Below are 23,063 nucleotides of genomic sequence, written 5' to 3' on the forward strand. Positions count from 1 at the left end.
ACTGTATTTTTTTGTGAAGAATCAACAACAAGTGGGACACAATCATGAAGTGGAACGACATTTATTGGATATTTCAAACTTTTTTAACAAATCAAAAACGGAAAAATTGGGCGTGCAAAATTATTCAGCCCCCTTACGTTAATACTTTGTAGCGCCACCTTTTGCTGCGATTACAGCTGTAAGTCGCTTGGGGTATGTCTCTATCAGTTTTGCACATCGAGAGACTGAAAGTTTTTCCCATTCCTCCTTGCAAAACAGCTCGAGCTCAGTGAGGTTGGATGGAGAGCATTTGTGAACAGCAGTTTTCAGTTCTTTCCACAGATTCTCGATTGGATTCAGGTCTGGACTTTGACTTGGCCATTCTAACACCTGGATATGTTTATTTTTTGAACCATTCCATTGTAGATTTTGCTTTATGTTTTGGATCATTGTCTTGTTGGAAGACAAATCTCCGTCCCAGTCTCAGGTCTTTTGCAGACTCCATCAGGTTTTCTTCCAGAATGGTCCTGTATTTGGCTCCATCCATCTTCCCATCAATTTTAACCATCTTCCCTGTCCCTGCTGAAGAAAAGCAGGCCCAAACCATGATGCTGCCACCACCATGTTTGACAGTGGGAATGGTGTGTTCAGGGTGATGAGCTGTGTTGCTTTTACGCCAAACATAACGTTTTGCATTGTTGCCAAAAAGTTCCATTTTGGTTTCATCTGACCAGAGCACCTTCTTCCACATGTTTGGTGTGTCTCCCAGGTGGCTTGTGGCAAACTTTAAACAACACTTTTTATGGATATCTTTAAGAAATGGCTTTCTTGCCACTCTTCCATAAAGGCCAGATTTGTGCAATATACGACTGATTGTTGTCCTATGGACAGAGTCTCCCACCTCAGCTGTAGATCTCTGCAGTTCATCCAGAGTGATCATGGACCTCTTGGCTGCATCTCTGATCAGTCTTCTCCTTGTATGAGTTGAAAGTTTAGAGGGACGGCCAGGTCTTGGTAGATTTGCAGTGGTCTGATACTCCTTCCATTTCCATTTCAATATTATCGCTTGCACAGTGCTCCTTGGGATGTTTAAAGCTTGGGAAATCTTTATGTATCCAAATCCGGCTTTAAACTTCTTCACAACAGTATCTCGGACCTGCCTGGTGTGTTCCTTGTTCTTCATGATGCTCTCTGCGCTTTTAACGGACCTCTGAGACTATCACAGTGCAGGTGCATTTATACGGAGACTTGATTACACACAGGTGGATTGTATTTATCATCATTAGTCATTTAGGTCAACATTGGATCATTCAGAGATCCTCACTGAACTTCTGGAGAGAGTTTGCTGCACTGAAAGTAAAGGGGCTGAATAATTTTGCACGCCCAATTTTTCAGTTTTTGATTTGTTAAAAAAGTTTGAAATATCCAATAAATGTCGTTCCACTTCATGATTGTGTCCCACTTATTGTTGATTCTTCACAAAAAAATACAGTTTTATATCTTTATGTTTGAAGCCTGAAATGTGGCAAAAGGTCGCAAAGTTCAAGGGGGCCGAATACTTTCGCAAGGCACTGTAAATACCTCATTGATACACTGCATTTCATAACAAACAGAGACTGATTGTATGACTTAGGATTTATAACGAAATACTGTGCGTACATGTTGAATACAATCAGACTTTGTAATCCACCACCCCAGACCATGGTGGACCCTTCACCTCCAAATCGATCCCGCTCCAGTGTACAGGCCTCGGTGTAAGGCTCATTTCTTCGACGATAAACACAAATTAGACCATCACCCCTGGTGAGACAAAACCGCGACTCGTCAGTGAAGAGCACTTTTTGCCAGTCCTGTCTGGTCCAGCGATGGTGCGTTTGTGCCCATAGGCAACGTTGTTGTAGAGTATCTTCCCAATACACACAACAAACAAAAGCTGTGAGAAATGAACAAGAACATTTTTTTTTATATCACAAGTTACAAACAGACCCTGAGTTTTTTTTGTTGCCCTTTTTCATGGTATCCAATTGGTAGTTACAGTCTTGTCCCATCACTGCAACTCCAGTATGGACTCGGGAGAGGCAAAGGTCAAGAGCCGCGAGTCCTCTGAAACACAACCCAGCCAAGCTGCACTACGTCTTGACACAACACCCACTTAACCTGGAAGCCAGCTGCACCAATGTGTCAGAGGAAACACCGTACACCTGGTGACCATGTCAGCGTGCATTGTGCCAAGCTCACCACAGGAGTCACTAGTGCGTGATGGGACAAGAACATCCCTACCAGACAAACCCTCCCCTAACCCGGATGACGCTGGGTCAATTATACGCCGCCCCATGGGTCTACCGGTGGTGGCCGGCTGCGACAGAGACTGGACTCAAACCAGGATCTGTAGTGGCACAGCTAACACTGCCTTAGACCACTGCGCCACTCAGCAGGCCCAGGAACCTGAGGTTTTTGTCCATTGTACCTTCCCCACTCCCCTTCAATATCAGCACATATTGAAGAGACAAGACAAGGACGAAAATAAAGAAATGTTGAGAATGAAAGGTTTGCTTGGGTGTTCTAAAATGCGGTCCTCGATTTCAATGACATTGGTGAGGTGGGAAGAGAGGCTGCAACGGCTCTTTGCGTATTGCAGCACGGTTAAAACCAGTTGACATCATAACAGATTCAGCTGGAATAGGAAATGGTTTCCCCTCCACACACTCCAACACCATTATACATCTAGGGAGACCACTGAATTTGTGCCAGTGATCATTGTTTTTCCAACTGGAGACTCCTATTGGTCAATTTTTTTTAAAGAGCAGTCTGTATTTAGTGATGGATTAAATATTTGTCATGCATAGGCTTCCTACAGAGAGGCCTATAAGTGCATGGAAGATTTCATCTGGGGGGATAAAGTACATTTCCTTCCCAAGCAAAGTAGAAGGTTTGAGTCTGTAGAACTTCGTAGCTCAACACTTAAATGTCATAGAGATCTCTCCATATGCATCGAAGTCGTGTCTTTCATGTGCATTTTGCAGCTTGTTTCTAGCATAAAGCATTGTTATACAATGAGTTTACAAAACATTAAGAACACCTTCCTAGCATTGAGTTGAACCCCCCTTTTGCCCTCAGAACAGCCCCAATTTGTTGGGGGCATGGACTCTAACAAGGTTCGAAAGCCTTCCACAATTATGCTGGCCCATGTTGACTCCAGTGCTTCCCACAGTCGTTGGCTAGATGACCTTTGGGTGGTGGACCATTCTTGATACACACGAGAAACTGTTGAGCGTGAAAAACCCAGCAGCTTTGTAGTTCTTGACACAAACAGGTGCGCCAGGCACCTACAGTACTACCACACCCCGTTCAAAGACTAACATTTTTTAGTCTTGCCCATTCACCCTCTGAATGGCACACATACAAAATCCATGTGTCAATTGTCTCAACCCTTAAAAATCCTTCTTTAATCTGTCTCCTCCCTTCATCAACACTGATTGAAGTGGATTTAATTGAAGTGCCATCAATAAGGGATCATAGTCAGTCTATGTAATGGAAAGAGCAGGTGTCCTTAATGTTTTTTTATACTCAGTGTAGATCGCTTTATTTAATCAGAATCCTTTCGTTTTTTCAAAACCTCTAAGCTAACAAGGGCTATGTATGCATTTTTGCCATTTTTTTAACAAAAAAGTAGGCTATGGCATATCCTCACATAGGCCTACCCCCTCAATTCAGGCGCTGGTTTTAACTGAACACACCAAGCCATTCACAGACTCAGAGGTATTTAAGGAGTGGTGACATTATTGGAGGAATTGGCCTACACAGAACAGGCCTACCTCTACTAGAATCTGGCCTGTTGAGAGGTCATTAACTCTGATAAAGAGCCTTATCATGGACAATGAAACATGTTGGATGGCCAGTCCTTGCATTCATCTACGTTTGTTTATGTGTAACTGTTGTTTTTGTCACACTGCTTTGCTTTATATTGGCCAGGTCGCAGTTGTAAATGAGAACTTGTCCTCAACTGGCCTACCTGGTAAAATAAAGGTGAAAACAAACAAAAAATAGCTTTGTCTATGATTTTGAGATTGATTTAATTTCTCCGGCCTCATCCCTCAGGTTTTTACCGATGTGTTGAGTTCGAAGCTGATCCTAGATTAGCACTTAGCAATAGCGTCTACCTAGAGTGCTGGGTGGGCTTTCTGTCATCAGGGATAGGGCTCCTGAGTGGCGCAAATCAAATCAAATCAAATTTTATTTGTCACATACACATGGTTAGCAGATGTTAATGCGAGTGTAACGAAATGCTTGTGCTTCTAGTTCCGACAATGCAGTGATAACCAACAAGTAATCTAACTAACAATTCTAAAACTACTGTCTTATACACAGTGTAAGGGGATAAAGAATATGTACATAAGGATATATGAGTGAGTGATGGTACAGAGCAGCATACAGTAGATGGTATCGAGTACAGTATATACATATGAGATGAGTATGTAGACAAAGTAAACAAAGTGGCATAGTTAAAGTGGCTAGTGATACATGTATTACATAAGGATGCAGTCGATGATGTAGAGTACAGTATATACGTATGCATATGAGATGAATAATGTAGGGTAAGTAACATTATATAAGGTAGCATTGTTTAAAGTGGCTAGTGATATATTTACATCATTTCCCATCAATTCCCATTATTAAAGTGGCTGGAGTTGGGTCAGTGTCAATGACAGTGTGTTGGCAGCAGCCACTCAATGGTGGCTGTTTAACAGTCTGATAGCCTTGAGATAGAAGCTGTTTTTCAGTCTCTCAATAGCAGTCTAAGGCACTGCATCTTAGTGCTAGAGGTATCACCACAGACCCAGGCTGTGTCACAACTGGTTGTGATTGGGAGTCCCATAGGGTGGTGCACAATTGGCCCAGTGTCATCCGGATTAGGGCTTGGCTGTGTTCGGCCGCCATTCTAAATAAGAATTTGTTCTTAACTGACTTGCCTTGTTCAATAAAGGTGAAAAAAATAGGGCTGGGCAGCAGGCGCTGTGTCTAATATTGCTCTCAGATGGTTTCCCTCTGGTGTATTTCTGTCAGGGTGCTGGTCTAGAGGCAGGTGGTGGCTAGCCATGCATGCGGTCACTGATTTCATTGCTGAGCTGAACACGGATTACCGCTTCATGAGGGAAGTAGCAGGGTACAGGGAAGCAGCAGGGTACAGTAGAGCCGGGAGCTAAATTGCCTTGGTAGTCTATGAAAGTGGAGGGAAACTGACATAGTGTTGTTGATGTTTTTTTTATACATTGAGCATGGTCTGGATTATGTTTTCCATTTTCCTATTTTTTTTAAATGAAAGGGTCTATCAAACAAAAGTGATTTAGGATAATGAGGGAACTCTTCTCCACATCTCTCTCTACTGGTTGTCTTTGAACACGTGGAGCCTTGTCAGCATAACCATCTCTTTCACTATCATTCAACAACGATAAAAGGAGCATAAAAGACTGATCCCTCAATCCACTGGTGGGTTAGGGTTATATATATACTGTACTGGCTGTAATACATATGAATTATAACAAATTCATTATTAAACATGATCTATGACACTCAAGTGGAGTGCTGAAGCACTGCGTACTGAATTAATGGGGCTGTGCCATGGGGAAAATTAGCAGGCGCTTCCCAGTGGTTGACATGCATAACCTTTGCGGGATTCAGGAAGTCATTCCAGGAGCGGGGAGGAGAGTTGGTGGTGCACCCCTGCATTCTTGATCAATATTGCTAAGCAACAACACTTCACAGCCGAGAGAGTGAAGAAGCCAAAATGAATAATACATTTGTCTTGAGAATATACTCAGAGTAATCCGTGGGTAGAACACACTACTACAGTTAATAGGCACTAAGGGGGAATTCTGATCCGAGTTAAAACTTATTTGGGATAGGGGGCAGCATTTTCACTTGGATGAATAGCGTGCCCAGAGCAAACTGCCTCTTACTCAGTCCCAGATGCTAATATATGCATATTATTATTAGTATTGGATAGAAAACACAATGAAGTTTCTAAAACTGTTTGAATGATGTCTGAGTATAACAGAACTCATATGGCAGGCAAAAACCTGAGAAGAAATCCAAACATCCAAATCCTTGCATAACTTGGCAGAATTATTATCTTCCTCCTTAAAGCTATTACTCGTCTCATCACTATAGGCACCAAAAACAGGCTACCTAAGTACGGCTCTCAATCAGAGCCAACGATAGACAGCTGCCTCTGATTGAGAACCATACCAGGCCAAACACATAGAAAAAGAAAACCTAGACCTACAACATGGAATACCCACCCACATCACATCCTGACCAAACTAAAAATAGAAACATACAAAGCAATCTACGGTCAGGGCGTGACAGATTCACATCATCTTCTTCATGATTAGGTGTCTTCTAACACCTGAGAATCATTCATATTCTCTGGTGAAGATGATGAATTAGCAAACAATTGGAGTATTCTTGGAGTATTCTTAATTCTTAATTTCGTCCAATAACCTCTGCCAGACATACTTTTGAAGTCGGAAGTTTACCTACACTTAGGTTGGAGTCATTAAAACTTGTTTTTCAACCCCTCCAGAAATTTCTTGTTAAACTATAGTTTTGGCAAGTCAGTAAGGACATCTACTTCGTGCATGATACAAGTAATTTTTCCAACAATTGTTTACAGACAGATTATTTCACTTATAATTCACTGTATCACAAATCCAGTGGGTCAGAAGTTTACATACACTAAACTGACTGTGCGTTTAAACAGCGTGGACAATTCCAGAAAATTATGTTATGGCTTTAGAAGCTTCTGATAGGCTAAATTGACATCATTTGAGTCAATTGGAGGTGTACCTGTGGATGTATTTCAAGGCCTACCTTCAAACTCAGTGCCTCTTTGCTTGACATGGGGAAATCAAAAGAAATCAGACCTCAGAAAACAATTGTATGGTTCATCCTTGGTAGCAATTTCCAAATGCCTGAAGGTACGATGTTCATTTGTACAAACAATAGTACACAAGTATAAACACCAAGGGACCACGCAGCCATCATACCGCTCAGGAAGGAGACATGTTCTGTCTCCTAGAGATGAACATACTTTGGTGCGAAAAGTGCAAATCAATACCAGAACAAAAGCAAAGGACCTTGTGAAGATGCTGGAGGAAACGGGTACAAAAGTATCTTTATCCACAGTAAAACGAGTCCAATATCGACATAACCTGAAAGGCCGCTCAGCTAGGAAGAAGCCACTGCTCCAAAACCGCCATAAAAAAGCCAGACTATGGTTTGCAACTGCACATGGGGGACAAAGATTGTACTTTTTGGAGAAATGTCCTCTGGTCTGATGAAACAAAAATAGAACTGTTTGGCCATAATGACCATCATTATGTTTGGAGGAAAAAGGGGAAGGCTTGCAAGCCGAAAAACACCCTCCCAACCGTGAAGCACTGGGGTGGCAGCATCATGTTGTGTGGGTACTTTGCTGCAGGAGGGACAAAATAGTTGGCATCATGAGGAAGGAATAGTATTTGGATATATTGAAGCAACATCTCAAGACATCAGTCAGGAAGTTAAAGCTTGGTCGCAAATGGGTTTTCCAAATGAACAATGACCCCAAGCATACTTCCAAAGTTGTGGCAAACTGGCTTAAGGACAACAAAGTCAAGGTATTGGAGTGGCCATCACAAAGCCCTGACCTCAATCCTATAGAAAATGTGTGGGCAGAACTGAAAAAGTGTGTGCGAGCAAGGAGGCGTACAAACCTGATTCAGTTACACCAGCTCTGTCAGGAGGAATGGGCCAAAATTCACCCAATTTTTTGTGGGAAGCTTGTGGTCAGTTGTGGTCAGTAGTTGTGGTAAGTAGTTGGATGTTGTGGTCAGCTGTAGTGGTCAATAGTTGTGGTAAGTAGTTGTGTGGTTGTGGTTGGTGGTTGTAGTCATTAGTTGTGTGATTCAGTATTTGTGTATTTCAGTAGTTGTGGTTAGTAGTTGTGTGGTCAGTAGTTGTGGTCAGTAATTTTTTTGGTTGTGGTCAGTGTAATATTCATTTGTGTAAACATACTGAATTGTAATTGGATGCATTTTACCGCCATATCATACTGTGCTATGATTGGTTAAGACCACCCAGATGGCTAGGTCATGGTCAGTTGATCATGGTTGGAGACACGTGAAGATGCCAGTTGTAGCTAGCTAATAAAGAGTTACGTTAACAAATATCCTGTAGTACTGCATTTTATTATTTTGTACAAAGCGTGCAAAACAAGACAGTCAGTAGTTATGGTCGGTAGTTGTGTGCTTGTGTTTAGTAGGTGTGGTCAATAGATGTGGTTAGTAGTTTTTGTGGTTAGTAGTTGTTTGGTTAAGGTCAGTAGTTGTGGTAAGTAGTGGTCAGCAGTTGTGTGCTTCTGGTCATTAGTTATGTGGTTTAGTAGTTGTGTGCTCGGTAGTTGTGATCAGTGGTTGTGGTCAGTAATGATCAGTTGTTTTCGTAAGTAGGTGTGTGGTTTAGTAGTTGTGGTCAGTAGTTTGTGATTGTGATCAGTAGTTGTGGTCAGTAGTTGTGTGGTTCAGTAGTTGTTTATTTCATTAGTTGTGGTTAGTAGTTGTGTAGTTGTGGACATTATTTGTGTGGTTCAGTAGTTGTGTGGTTGTGGTCAGTAGTTGTGTGGTTGTGGTCAATAGTTGTGGTAAGTAGTTGTCTGTGGGGGCACTAGAGAGCGTGCTATGGCGTAGATGTGCTTTGCTAGAACTCCGCTCCATTTTGAAACAAATTAGTATTTATCTTAACCTCTCACGACCTATAACTTCAAACAAATATGACAAAGGGAAAAGGCACCAAAAAGGGAGCGCTAAACAAGATAATTTGAATGAGATAGACAACGAACCAATTTCAACGTCGCCAACCCACGAGGAGTTAGCTGAAGAGGCTAGCTTCCAAGAGTTCCCCACAGAGCCTACGCAAAGTGACATACTGGCTGCCATAAACTCACTAAGCAAGAAGGTGGACACAAGGTTGGCTGATATCTCAAAGAGTATTGGGACTTTGGCCGAAACTGTGAAGGCAACTCAGAGAAGGGTGCATGAGGTTGAGCAGACGACAGTCGATCACGAGGCCAGGCTACAGGACATAGAGAAACAGTGGGCAACGTTCAAAAATGACAACAAAACCCTGAAAGCCCGACTGGAAATGCTCGAGTCGCATTCAAGACGCCAGAACTTCCGAATATGTGGCATCCAGGAGGACACTGAGAAAGGGAAACCCACTGAATTTGTCTCGGAGCTGATACCGGCCCTGCTGGGGAGTGAACACTTCAAAACGGCCATCCTGATCGACCGCGCACACAGATCTCAGGCAACGAAGCCGGCCAAGGGCAGGCCACCAAGGCCATTCATTGTACGGCTGCACTATCCCCAGACCAGGGATCTCATCCTCAAGCTGGCTAGTCAAAAGTTCCCCCTTAACTTCAACGGAGCCAGGGTGTCTTTCTACCCAGATCTTACCTTGGAGGTGAGGAACCAACGGAAAGAGTATGATGAGGTACGCAACAAATGCAGGGCGGCCAACATCCGATATGGATTCCTCTTCCCAGCCCAGTTTAAGGTGACAGTCGAAGGATCAACACGTACGTTTGACAACCCAAAAGAGGCCGATCTGTTCTTGACAAGCAAGCTCCCTGGCTGAGGATACAGAACGGCTGTGTCAGCCGGCTAAATGACCAAATACAGGCCAGGAATATGTTTGGATTTCCGGCCTATGTCTTTTCGATTAGAAGATCAGAATTTGGGACTTATGATTGGTGAAGTGTTGTGGCTAATAAAACATTGTTTGGCACATCATGTTTTAGCACCACTCACCCCCTAACGTGAGAGTTAAGTGTTAAGTGTTATTTAATATTAGCGTATATGCGGAGCATCTACAGACGACGAGTTAATTCAAGCTGTATGTCTAGACACCCTAAGGTTTGTGTGTTAGCCAAGGAGTGCTTCGTTTGGGGAAGTCACTCAGTAAAGGGACGGGAGGGGGGATGGGGTCTGTGTTTTATGTTCACATTTATTATTAGTACAGGTGGCATGACAAGCTCCCGCACGGCGGGACGTTTTTCTTCTGAGTTTTGTATGACAGCAACAATTTGCTCTAAAATAAGAAATGCCACATAGTGACAGAGCACAGAGTAGACCAGGTGGAATAAAGATAGTCAGCTGGAACTGTAATGGCTTAGGGCATGTGGTGAAACGAGCTAATGTTTTTTCTCATCTTAAATCACTGGGTGCTGACATAGTGTTTCTTCAAGAAACTCATATTAAACGCTCCGCTCAGGCCAAGCTACGAGTCGGCTGGATCGGTCAGATATACCAGTCTAACTTTGATGCAAAAGCGAGAGGGGTAGCAATCCTGATAAGGAAAAACATTCAGTTTGTTTACTCATCCTCGATTTCAGATCCTAATGGTCGGTATATTATTGTGGCTGGTACACTGAATTCGAAACCAGTAACCTTGGTCAATTTATATGAACCCAACTTCGATGATCCATTATTTTTTCAAATGGTATTTAAGGACATCCCAAATATCTGGGATACAAGTGTTATTGTTGGAGGGGACTTTAACTGTCCGTTAGATCCTCTTTTAGATAAACAGCTATCAAGGTCACTTCAACAATCAAATGCCAGTGTCTGTCTAAATACATTGATGACAAACCTTAACATTGTCGATATTTGGAGACGGACGCGCCCAACAGACAGGGATTACTCTTTCTTTTCATCAGTTCATAAATCATATTCCAGAATTGACTATTTTTTGTTGGATTCCAAACTAATTTCAGCAGCTGAGTCGGTTACCTATCACCCTATTCTAATTACGGACCACTCTCCTGTGTCCATGGTGCTGAAACTCGACAACATGTCGACAGGTCGGCGACCGTGGCGCTTAGACGCATACCTGCTGAAAGATGAGGCTTTTTGTCAGTATTTGAAGGAGCAGATTGCCTTTTTCCTCGGAACTAACGACACAGGGATGTTGACGACTCCACCCTTTGGGAATCTCTAAAGGCTGTGATTAGAGGTTACATTATTTCTTATACATCAGAGAGGAAGAAACGCGCCAATACTAGGCTGAGAGAAATTGAAAGAGAGTTAGGGGAAGAGGAGAACGTTTTTAGGACGAATTCCTCATATAGAGTCCTTGAGAAGATCACAAAGTTAATATATGAATACAATACCATCCTTTCGAAACGGGTGGGCTCTTTACTTGCTAGAACACAACAAAGTTATTTTGAACTGGGTGACAAACCACATAAATTATTAGCAAGACAGCTAAGGCATGTACAGGCATCTAGAGCCATTCACAAAATAAAAGACAAGAAGGGTAAAATAGTAACAGATCCGCAGGATATTAATAAATGCTTTGCGCAGTTTTACTCAGAGCTATACCAATCAAAATGCGATGCTACTGATCCACAAACTATGGAACGCTTTCTCGCTGAATGTGAACTTCCTAAACTAGACAGGGGGGCAGCTTCTGCACTCGATGCAGGGATAACTTTAGAGGAAACTAACACAGTGATAGCACCATTTCCAAACAGCAAGGCCCTTGGGCCCGATGGATATGTAATAGAATTCTATAAGAAGTACTGCGCCAGTCTATCTCCACTTATGTTGTGAATGTTTAAACAATCCAAAGAAAATGCCAAACTCCCTCAAACACTGTATGAGGCTACAATAGCACTGATCTTGAAAAAAAGATAGAGATTCCATGGAGATGTCGTCTTGTCGCCCCGTGTCGTTACTCCCCATAGGAAACAAGGTGTTGACAAAGATATTGGCAAACCGATTGAAAACATATATTTCAGACATCATACACCCTGACCAGACAGGTTTTATCCCGGGCCGACATATATACTACAATTTGAGACGCCTTTTCAACGTAATGTATCACGATCATAAGGTTGAGGCAGTGGTAATAGCTCTTGATGCAGAGAAGGCGTTTGATCGGATTGAGTGGAAGTATATGATGTTGGTTCTGGAGCACTTCGGGTTCGGAAAGGAATTTATTAATTGGATAAGAATTATTTATGCACACCCAATGGCGTCCGTGGTAACCAATCCAGAAATGTCGCAGTCATTCCGCTTGTTCAAGGGGTGCCGACAGGGGTGCCCTATTTCGCCTGCTCTCTTCGCTATAGCCATGGAACCCCTTGCTACTCGCATTCGGGCATGTGCCGATATAGCTTATGTTAAAATAAAGGACACACAGCACAAAATGTCCCTATATGCAGATGATGTTCTTTTGTTTTTGTCCAAGCCTAAAACTTCTATGCCACCCTTACTTAACTTGATAAACACATTTGGCTCCTTCTCTGGCTACAAGATAAACTGGCAAAAAAACGTGAGTTGATGCCAATATCACAGCCTGTGCAATCTACCCCGTTTAGAACAGTGATGGACAAGTTCACAAGCCTTGGCATTGTAGTGACAAGAGACCTTGATCAGCTATTGAAAGTGAATTGGGACATGAAAATATATCAGCTTAAAAAAAATATAGATTTTTGGAAAACTCTGCCTATCTCCTTGGTTGGTCGTATAAATGCTATTAAAATGGTTGTCCTACCCAGGTTTCTTTACCTCTTCCGATGTCTACCCAATTTCATACCACAAAGCTATTTTAAGAAACTGGATTCAATAGTAACTCCATTTTTATGGGATAACAAGGCAGACAGAATTTCAAAGAAGCATTTATGCAAGTACAAAATAGAGGGGGGCTTTGGCCTTCCTCACTTTAAACTGTATTATTGGGCTGCTAATCTGAACATTGTGTCTTTCTGGAGGGAAAGTTTACCTGCGATGAGACAGAAGGATATGCCTGCATGGCTTTTGATTGAGCAGGCCTCCTGTCAACGTTCCTCACTCACTGCACTTGTTAATAGCCCATCATATGTGAATCATTGACAGCCCGATTTGCCTGAATCATGCTTTCCACCCCGCATTGGATGATGTGGTGTTTTCACAGTGGAGGGAGAAGGGGCTCACAACAATTGGTAATCTATACATAGATGGTCAGTTAGCTTCATTTCAACAATTACAGGGAAAGTTCAACATGCCAACAACACATTTTTTCAGATACCTCCAAATCAGGAATTTCGTAAGGACACATATCCCACAGTATGGCATGAAGCCAAATAGTCCTACATTAGATAGCTTGATCCTTGTCAAACCCCATTCAAAAGGGTCGGTCTCTAGACTGTATGATGTGCTACAGGCCCACATAGAGGTATCCACAGACACCATTAAAAGGGCTTGGGAACAAGAACTTGGGTCAGAAATCTCAGATGAGGACTGGGTAGAAGCTCTCAGGAATATAAACCACAGTTCAGTGAATGCCAGACACAACCTTGTACAGTTTAAGGTGATACACCGGTTACATTACTCAAAGGTTAAACTGCATAAAATATTCCCAGACACCTCACCACTGTGTGAGAGGTGCAAGCAGGATGAGGGGACGTTGACCCACTTATTCTGGACATGTCCTAAGTTACATGTTTACTGGGCTCTCATTTTTGATTATTTATCTAGAGCCTTTGATAGAGTTCTAGCCCCAGACAAATTGACCGCTCTGTTTGGTACAGTTGATGGGAATAATCACGAAGGGAAAGCTGTCTCTCTTTGTACTCTATTAGCCAAAAGGCTCATATTGCAATTTTGGAAACTAGAGACTGTACCTACCTTTGAAATGTGGTTACGGGATTTAGGGAATGTAATACATATGGAAAAGATTCGATACAATACCTCCAATAGAAGTCCAATGTTTTACACAATATGTCAGCCGATACTGGATAAATGGTCTAGTCCCGCTTCATAACTGGGTTGATGATCTGCTGCTCCTCTGTGCTGTACTCCACTCAATATCTATTTTTGGCTTAACTACACTGCTTGTAATGACTATATGCCGTCTTCTTATACATGTACCACCTAATAGGATTTAGTTTTATTTTGTGTATGTGTGAGTTAAGTTTTGTTTTGTCCTCTAAATTGGCCATCCCATTCAACAGTACAATGAATGTCATTGTTAGTATTGCTGTCTTTTTTATTTGATTTTTTATTGTAAAATAATAAACAAATTATTTTAAAAAGTAAAAGAAAGTAGTTGTCTGTAGTGGGCAGTCGTTTTTGTAAGCAGGTTTGTGGTTGTGGTCAGTTGTTTTTTTGTGGTTGTGGTCAGTAAATGTGGTCAGTAGTTGTGGTCCGTAGTTGTGGTCAGTAGTTGTTGTTTAGTAGCCAGTGGTTGATGTTGGTAGTTCTGGTAAGCAGTGGTCAGCAGTTGTGTGCTTCTGGTCGTTAGTTGTGTATTTCAGTAGTTGTGTGGTTGTGGTCTGTGGTTGTGGTCTGTAGTTTTGGTAAGTAGGTGCGTGGTTTAGTAGTTGTGGTCAGTGTTTTGTGATTGTTTTCAGTACTTGTGATCAGTAGCGGTCAGTAGTTTTGGGAAGTAGTTGTGTGATTGTGGTCAGTAGTTTTGTGGTCTGTGGTTGTGGTCAGTAGTTGTGTTAGTGCAGTTACTAAAACAGCTGTAGCATTAGATCCGTAGAATATATTTTTGTTCCACGAACAGATTTGAATCATAGAGAAGAAGACGAAGATGTCACACCCTCTAACTATTTGTCTAACTTGTAGAAGTGGTCAAGATTCCAGTTTTTACTTATTTTTCACCATAATTTGCAAATAAATTCATAAAAAATCCTACAATGTGATTTTCTGGATTTTTTTCCCTAATTTGTCTGTCTGTCATGGCCTCTCCCATCTTTTTAAGTGAGAGAACTTGCACAATTGGTGGCTGACTAAATACTTTTTTGCCCCACTGTATAGCAGAAAAGCTAATCATTGCATTTGTCATTTCAAAATTACGCTACTGCAATGCTCTACGCTCCGGCTACTCAGAGAAAGCACTAAATAAACTTCAGCTAGTATTTAGTATGGCTGCTAGAATATTTTTACTCCTGTGCTAGCCTCTCTACGATGGCTTGCTGAATTCAAGGTTTTACTGCTAACCTAAAAATGGACTTGCACCTACCTATTTTTGTGGGCTATACTCCATCTTGCCTTAGGGTAGTAAGTTGGTGGTCTGTAGATATCCCTTGGTTGTGTGGGGGCTGTGCTTTGGTAAAGTGGGTGGAAGTTATATCCTACCTGGTTGGCTCTGTCCAGGAGTATCGTCGGAAGGGCCACAATGTCCCCCGACCCCCCACGCCCCCCCGACTCCCCGTCTCAGTCTCCAGTATCTATACTACAATAGTTTATGTGCCGGGGGGCTAGGGTCAGTCTTTCCTATCTTGTGTAATGCTCCTTATCTTGTGTCCTGTGTGATCTTATGTATGCTCTCTCTAATTCTCCCATCTTTCTCTCCCTTCCCGGGGGGCCTGAGTCCTCGGACCAAGCCTCAGGAATACCTGGCCTGATGACTCCTGGCTGTCCCCGTCCCCAGTCCACCTGGTTGTGCTGCTGATTCAGTTTCTGCTGTCCTGCCTGCGGCTATGGAACCCTGACCTGTTCATCTAACGTGCTACTTTATCCCGTACCTACTGTTTCAACCCTCTCTCTCCCTCTCTACTGCACTTGCTGTCGTTGACCTCTGAATGCTCGGCTATGAAAAGTCAACTGACATTTACTCCTGAGGTGCTGACCTATTGCACCCTCTATAACCACTGTGATTATTAGTTGACCCTGCTGGTCATCTATAAACATTTGAAAATCTTGAACGATCAGGCCTTTATAGCCATGTACTCTTCTAATCTCCACCAGACAGCCAGAAGAGGACTGGCCATCCCTCAGAGACTCTTTCCTCTCTAGGTTCCTGCCCTTCTAGGGTGTTTTTCCTAACCGCTGTGCTTCTACATCTGCATTGCTTGCTCTGTGGGGTTTCATGCTGGGTTTCTGTATAAGTGCTCCGTGACATCTGCTAAAGTAAAAGGTGCTTTATACATTTGATTGATTGATAGATCCAGGACATCTAGTCAAAACCGTGCCTGAGGAAGGCCCGCAGCATCATCAAGAACCCCACACACCTCAGCCATGAGCTGTTCACTACCTTTCTGTCAAAACATGATGTCTGAACCAAAAGGCACAGAGACGAGCCATCAGACCTCCGAATACTAACCCTTATACTAATAAAACTAACCCTTATACTAATGAAACTTGAAACATCCATGACCACATTTTTAGGTTACTGTAACTAAATGTCTTCCTATGTAATCATAGAAAGCGTGCATGTTCAAGATAGCATGCAAAGGTCGCAAGTCTGTGGAGATCTTCATAATTGCAATAATAATCTGTGCAGAGTCTTGAACAACATTGATCACTTGCAATATGGACCTTTAATGGAACTGAAATCCAGGTCATTTGGTTGTGCTATTAAATGCAGCACAGTAATAACACCAAGTTGTTTAAATACAAAATATCTGAAATTTGTTAACTTTTTTTTGCAATTTTAAATGATTAAAAGTACAGGGATAACACATTTAGGTGATAACTAAACCAAAAAAGCTGACGTTTTTCCACTGAAATTTGGTTGAAAGCACAGTGATAACACACTGAGAATTCACCAAACTTCTGGTGGTCTTTTAGATGGTTGAAAGCACAGTGATAACACTGAGAATTCACCAAACTTCTGGTGGTCTTTTAGATGGTTGAAAGCACAGTGATAACACTGAGAATTCACCAAACTTCTGGTGGTCTTTTAGATGGTTGAAAGCACAGTGATAACACTGAGAATTCACCAAACTTCTGGTGGTCTTTTAGATGGTTGAAAGCACAGTGATAACACTGAGAATTCACCAAACTTCTGGTGGTCTTTTAGATGGTTGAAAGCACAGTGATAACACTGAGAATTCACCAAACTTCTGGTGGTCTTTTTGAGTGGGTGAATAGAGGTAGAAATCTCATTGATAAACGTCTCAAACCAATATAATACACATTTCCACGTTGAAATGACATTATGTGCCCAGTAGGAAGTAACTTAATTCAGCAGCTGACTGCATAATTCCATCAGAAAAAGATGTGCTGTATAAAATATGTGCTTCACTCACAATTACTTTTGGAAAAGTTGAAAGGTTGTTATTAAGATAGTTTGAACATGTTCAAATAAACACTTTCGTCTAGATAAAAATCTATGTAGAAAATGCAATAGAGAATTTATCTGATATTTCCAAATACACAGCAAAGAACAAAATAATTCAATGAAAAACCGACCAATTTTATGCAAGTGTTTTCGCCCTTTTCAGGTTAATGTTGCCGTCCTCACAAGTGAACGGCCCTCACAAGTGATGAATGATCCAAAACCAGCAAGTTGACTAAAGTATCATTCTCTGTTAAATGGTGAAACACACAATGTTCCTGTGAATGATGAATGATCCAAAACCAGCAGGTTGACTAAAGTATCATTCTCTGTTAAATGGTGAAACACACAATGTTCCTGTGAATGATGAATGATCCAAAACCAGCAGGTTGACTAAAGTATCATTCTCTGTTAAATGGTGAAACACACAATGTTCCTGTGAAAGAGGAAAATAAACGTAGGACTTTGCGTCCAGTCATTAAACATGGTTAATTGTTAGGAGTGCGAAAATGCACAGGGTTGACACGTATACAGCCCAACAGCCGGCAGTGAGAAAATGATCTCAAATCTCAAAAACACTGGCTGAACTCTGAGGACATCAAGGGATGCAAGTAGACTTGTATAGAAGAGCTCAACACTTTTTTTCTAACAATGTGCTGTGTGGCAACTGGCAACTATATTTTTTTAATTTGAAAGAAAAAAAGCAGACTTTTCTTTTCTATTATTTTCAATATAAATGTAGGTTATAAAACAACTTTGAAATGAAACTGGATCACATTGTAGCTAGGCATAATAAACCAGTAGCCTACACTATTTATTTAATGTAAAAGTGTTAAATCAAATAAATGGCACACGATTGAGGAATCTAAATGTGCTTAGCAATCTGCGTTGAAGCAATGAGCCGATGTTAGGAACATAATTATTGTAGACTTATGATTAATTTAATTTCCCACATCTCTGGCGCCGTCTAGCGGTGAATTTTGTGTCACACGGAACTGCTGTATGTCCAAGCCTATGGTCCAAATCAAATCAAATTGTATTTGTCACATACACGTGTTTAGCAGATGATATTGAGGGTGTAGCGAAATGCTTGTGTTTCTAGCTCCAACAGTGCAGTAATATCTAACAAGTAATATCTAACAAATCCACAACAATACACACAAATCTAAAGTAAAGGAATGGAATTAAAAAATATATAAACATTTGGATGAGCAATGTAAGAGTGGCATAGACTAGTAGAATAGGATAGAATACAGTATATTCAGTTGAAGTCAGAAGTTTACATACACCTTAGCCAAATACATTTAAACTCAGTTTTTCACAACTTCTGTCAACATTTAATCCTAGTAAAAATCCCCTGTCTTAGGTCAGTTAGGATCACCACTTTATTTTAAGAATGTTAAATGTCAGAATAATAGCAGAGAATTATTTATTTCAGCTTTTATTTCTTTCATCACATTCCCAGTGGGTCAGAAGTTACCATACACTCACTTAGTATTTGGTAGCCTTGTCTTTAAATTGTTTAACTTGGGTCAAACGTTTCGGGAAGACTTCCAAAAGCTTCCCACAATAAATTGAATGAATTTTGTCCCATTCCTCCTGACAGAGCTGGCGTAACTGAGCCAGGTTTGTAGGCCTCCTTGCTCGCACACGCTTTCTCAGTTCTGCCCACAAATTTTCTATAGGATTGAGGTCAGAGCTTTGTGATGACAACTCCAATACCTTGACTTTGTTGTCCTTAAGCCATTTTGCCACAACTTTGGAAGTATGCTTGGGGTCATTTTCCGTTTGGAAGACCCATTTGCGACCAAGTTTGAACTTCCTGACTGATGTCTTGAAATGTTGCTTCAATATATCCACATAATTTTCCTACCTCATGATGCCATCTATTTTGTGAAGTGCACCAGTCCCTCCTGCAGCAATTCCCCCCCACAACATGATGCTGCCACCCCTGTGCTTCACGGTTGGGATGGTGTTCTTCGGCTTGCAAGCCTCCCCCTTTTTCCTCCAAACATAACGATGGTCATTATGGCCAAACAGTTCTATTTTTGTTTCATCAGACCAGAGGACATTTCTCCAAAAAGTATTTTTTTTGTCCCCATGTGCAGTTGCAAACCATAGTCTGGCTTTTTTGGGGCAGTTTTAGAGCAGTGGCTTCTTCCTTGCTGAGCGGCCTTTCAGGTTATGTCGATATAGGACTCATTTTACTGTGGATATACAGTGGGGAGAACAAGTATTTGATACAATTCAAATCAAATGTATTTATATAGCCCTTCTTACATCAGCTGATATCTCAAAGTGCTGTACAGAAACCCAGCCTGAAACCCCAAACAGCAAGCAATGCAGGTGTAGAAGCACGGTGGCTAGGAAAAACTCCCTAGAAAGGCCAAAACCTCGGAAGAAACTTAGAGAGGAACCAGGCTATGAGGGGTGGCCAGTCCTCTTCTGGCTGTGCCGGGTGGAGATTATAACAGAACATGGCCAAGATGTTCAAATGTTCATAAATGACCAGCATGGTCAAATAATAATAATCACAGGCAGAACAGTTGAAACTGGAGCAGCAGCACGGCCAGGTGGACTGGGGACCGCAAGGAGTCATCATGCCAGGTAGTCCTGAGGCATGGTCCTAGGGCTCAGGTCCTCCGAGAGAGAGAAAGAAAGAGAGAATTATAGAGAGCATACTTAAATTCACCTAGGACACCGGATAAGACAGGAGAAGTACTCCAGATATAACAAACTGACCATAGCCTCCCCCCGACACATAAACTACTGCAGCATAAATACTGGAGGCTGAGACAGGAGGGGTCAGGAGACACTGTGGCCCCATCCGATGATACCCCCGGACAGGGTCAAACAGGAAGGATATAACCCCACCCACTTTGCCAATGCACAACCTCCACACCACTAGAGGGATATCTTCAACCACCAACTCATCATCCTGAGACAAGGCCGAGTATTTCCCACAAAGATCTCCGCCACGGCACAACACAAGGAGGGGCGCCAACCCAGACAGGAAGATCACATCAGTGACTCAACCCACTCAAGTGACGCACCCCTCCTAGGGACGGCATGAAAGAGCACCAGTAAGCCAGTGACTCAGCCCCTGTAATAGGGTTAGAGGCAGAGAATCCCAGTGGAAAGAGGGGAACCGGCAAGGCAGAGACAGCAAGGGCGGTTCGTTGCTCCAGAGCCTTTCCGTTCACCTTCACACTCCTGGGCCAGACTACACTCAATCATATGACCCACTGAAGAGATGAGTATTCAGTAAAGACATAAAGGTTGAGACCGAGTTTGCGTCTCTCACATGGGTAGGCAGACCATTCCATAACTATGGAGCGCTATAGGAGAAATCCCTGCCTCCAGCTGTTTGCTTAGAAATTCCAGGGACAATTAGGAGGCCTGCGTCTTGTGACCGTAGCGTACGTGTAGGTATGCACGGCAGGACCAAATCTGAGAGATAGGTAGGAGCAAGCCCATTTAATGCTTTCTAGGTTAGCAGTAAAACCTTGAAATCAGCCCTTGGCTTGACAGAAAGCCAGTGGAGGGAGGCTAGCACTGGAGTAATATGATCAAATTTTGGGGTTCTAGTCAGGATTCTAGCAGCCGTATTTAGCACTAACTGACTATGATACAGCTCACTTCACTACCAGAGATTACCCGGTGCTTTATCCGGGTAGCCGGAAAGTAGAGCATTGCAGTAGTCTGACCTAGGAGTAGCAAAAGGATGGATTCATTTTACTGCATCATCTTTGGACAGAAAGTTTCTGATTTTTGCAATGTTACGTAGATGGAAAAAAGCTGTCTTGATATGTTCGTCAAAAGAGAAATCAGGGTCCAGAGTAACGCCGAGGTCCTTCACAGTTTTATTTGAGATGACTGTACAACCATTAAGATTAATTGTCAGATTCAACATAAGATCTTTTTGTTTCTTGGGACCTAGAACAAGCATCTCTGTTTTGTACAAGTTTAAAAGTAGAAAGTTTGCAGCCATCCACTTCCTTATGTCTGAAACACAGGCTTCTAGCAAGGGCAATTTTGGGGCTTCACCATGTTTCATTGAAATGTACAGCTGTGTGTCATCCACATAGCAGTGAAAGTTAACATCATGTTTTCAAATGACATCCCCAAGAGGTAAAATATATTGTGAAAACATTAGTGGTCCTAAAACGGAACCTTGAGGAACACCGACATTTACAGTTGATTTGTCAGAGGACAAACCATTCACAGAGACAAACTGATATCTTTCCGACAGATAAGATCTAAACCAGGCCAGGACTTGTCCGTGTAGACCAATTTGGGTTTCCAATCTCTCCAAAAGAATGTGGTGATCGATGGTATCAAAAGCAGCACTAAGGTCTAGGAGCACGAGGACAGATGCAAAGCCTCGGACTGATGCCATTAAAAGGTCATTTACCACCTTCACAAGTGCAGTGTCAATGCTATGATCGGGTCTAAAACCAGACTGAAGCATTTCGTATACATTATTTGTCTTTAGGAAGGCAGTGAGTTGCTGCAACAGCCTTTTCTACAATTTTTGAGAGGAATGGAAGATTCGATATTGGCTGATAGTTTTTTTTATTTTCTGGGTCAAGGTTTGGCTTTTTCAAAAGAGGCTTTATTACTACCACTTTTAGTGAGTTTGGTACACATCCGGTGGATAGAGAGCCGTTTATTATGTTCAACATAGGAGGGCCAAGCACAGGAAGCAGCTCTTTCAGTAGTTTAGTTGGAATAGGGTCCAGTATGCAGCTTGAAGGTTTAGAGGCCATGATTATTTTCATCATTGTGTCAAGAGATATAGTGCTAAAACACTTGAGTGTCTCTCTGCCGATTTTGAAGGTTTTCCCTACTTATTTCTACATGTAGGTCTCCTGATTTAATAAACCCGATCGAACTTCTTTGGCATCAACTGAAAACATTAATCTGTAACTCTGCCAAGCCCACTAACAAAGATGACCTGGTGAAGGACATCAAGACGTTTTGGCTAGAGAAACTAACAATACAACAATTCAAGAAATACATTGATCATCTCAGCAAGGTTTTACCCCTGGGCTTGGAGCTAAAGTGCAGTGCAGCTAAAAATGTAGTTGACATATAGTTTAAATTAAACTGGTATATATTTTTATTTTTCACCATTTTCTTTAACTCATTTTGGTCTTCAATGCAGGGCCGACAGACATTGCAACAAACTTTATATGGCTTGTTTAAAAAACTACAATATTTTGGAGATGATTTTGTTTCAAATAACCGAAAGTGAGCGATTTGTAATCTGAGTAAAGGGAAAAAGGCCCTTCTTGAACATGGGGTTGGGACATGGGACATTCTTACTGATTTGTAAATAAAGCCAGCTTGTTATTTAGAATGATTTATTTGTTTTTAGAGGGAGAGATAAACAAAAGCCCAGCATGCCTATTTTTCAAAAATTGTCAGTCCACATGTCAAGTGAAATTCCCTCGTTGTATTTACCCAGGTTCTCTCTGAACTCCAGGACCACCGACTGTTTTTGGTGTTGTTGCCTGATGCAGAACTCTAGTTCCAGAGAAGAGACTCTCAGACTGAAAACACCTCCATTAATTGTCACAGTTTAGACTACCGATAGATCAGCATTCTAACTCCCCCTTGTGATAGTGCAATGACGGTGCAATGACAGAATGCCACCATCTTCCATAAGGAATAAGGCATAAGGAAGAACCACTGTAGTTACATGTTCAATGGTAGGCGACAGTCACACGGTGGTACTGCTGCCTAGGTTTATTTACATGCAGGCATCACGCAGACTTTAGTAAGGAGTTGGTATTAGGTCATGTCATGTCAGTCAGACGTTCAATGGTAGGCGACAGCCACACGGTGGTACGGTTGTCTCGGCTTAATTCTGGCACTTACCACTCCATGTACCCTCTGCTGCGAAAAGGGGACACAGTCTTCCAACTGATGGGGAAACTCATGCGTTATTTCTGCGTCATGCACCAATTCCTGTTCTTACTCCTATGAGC

Source organism: Oncorhynchus nerka, linkage group LG19, assembly GCF_034236695.1.
Source record: "Oncorhynchus nerka isolate Pitt River linkage group LG19, Oner_Uvic_2.0, whole genome shotgun sequence".
Classification (NCBI taxonomy): Eukaryota; Metazoa; Chordata; class Actinopteri; order Salmoniformes; family Salmonidae; genus Oncorhynchus; species Oncorhynchus nerka.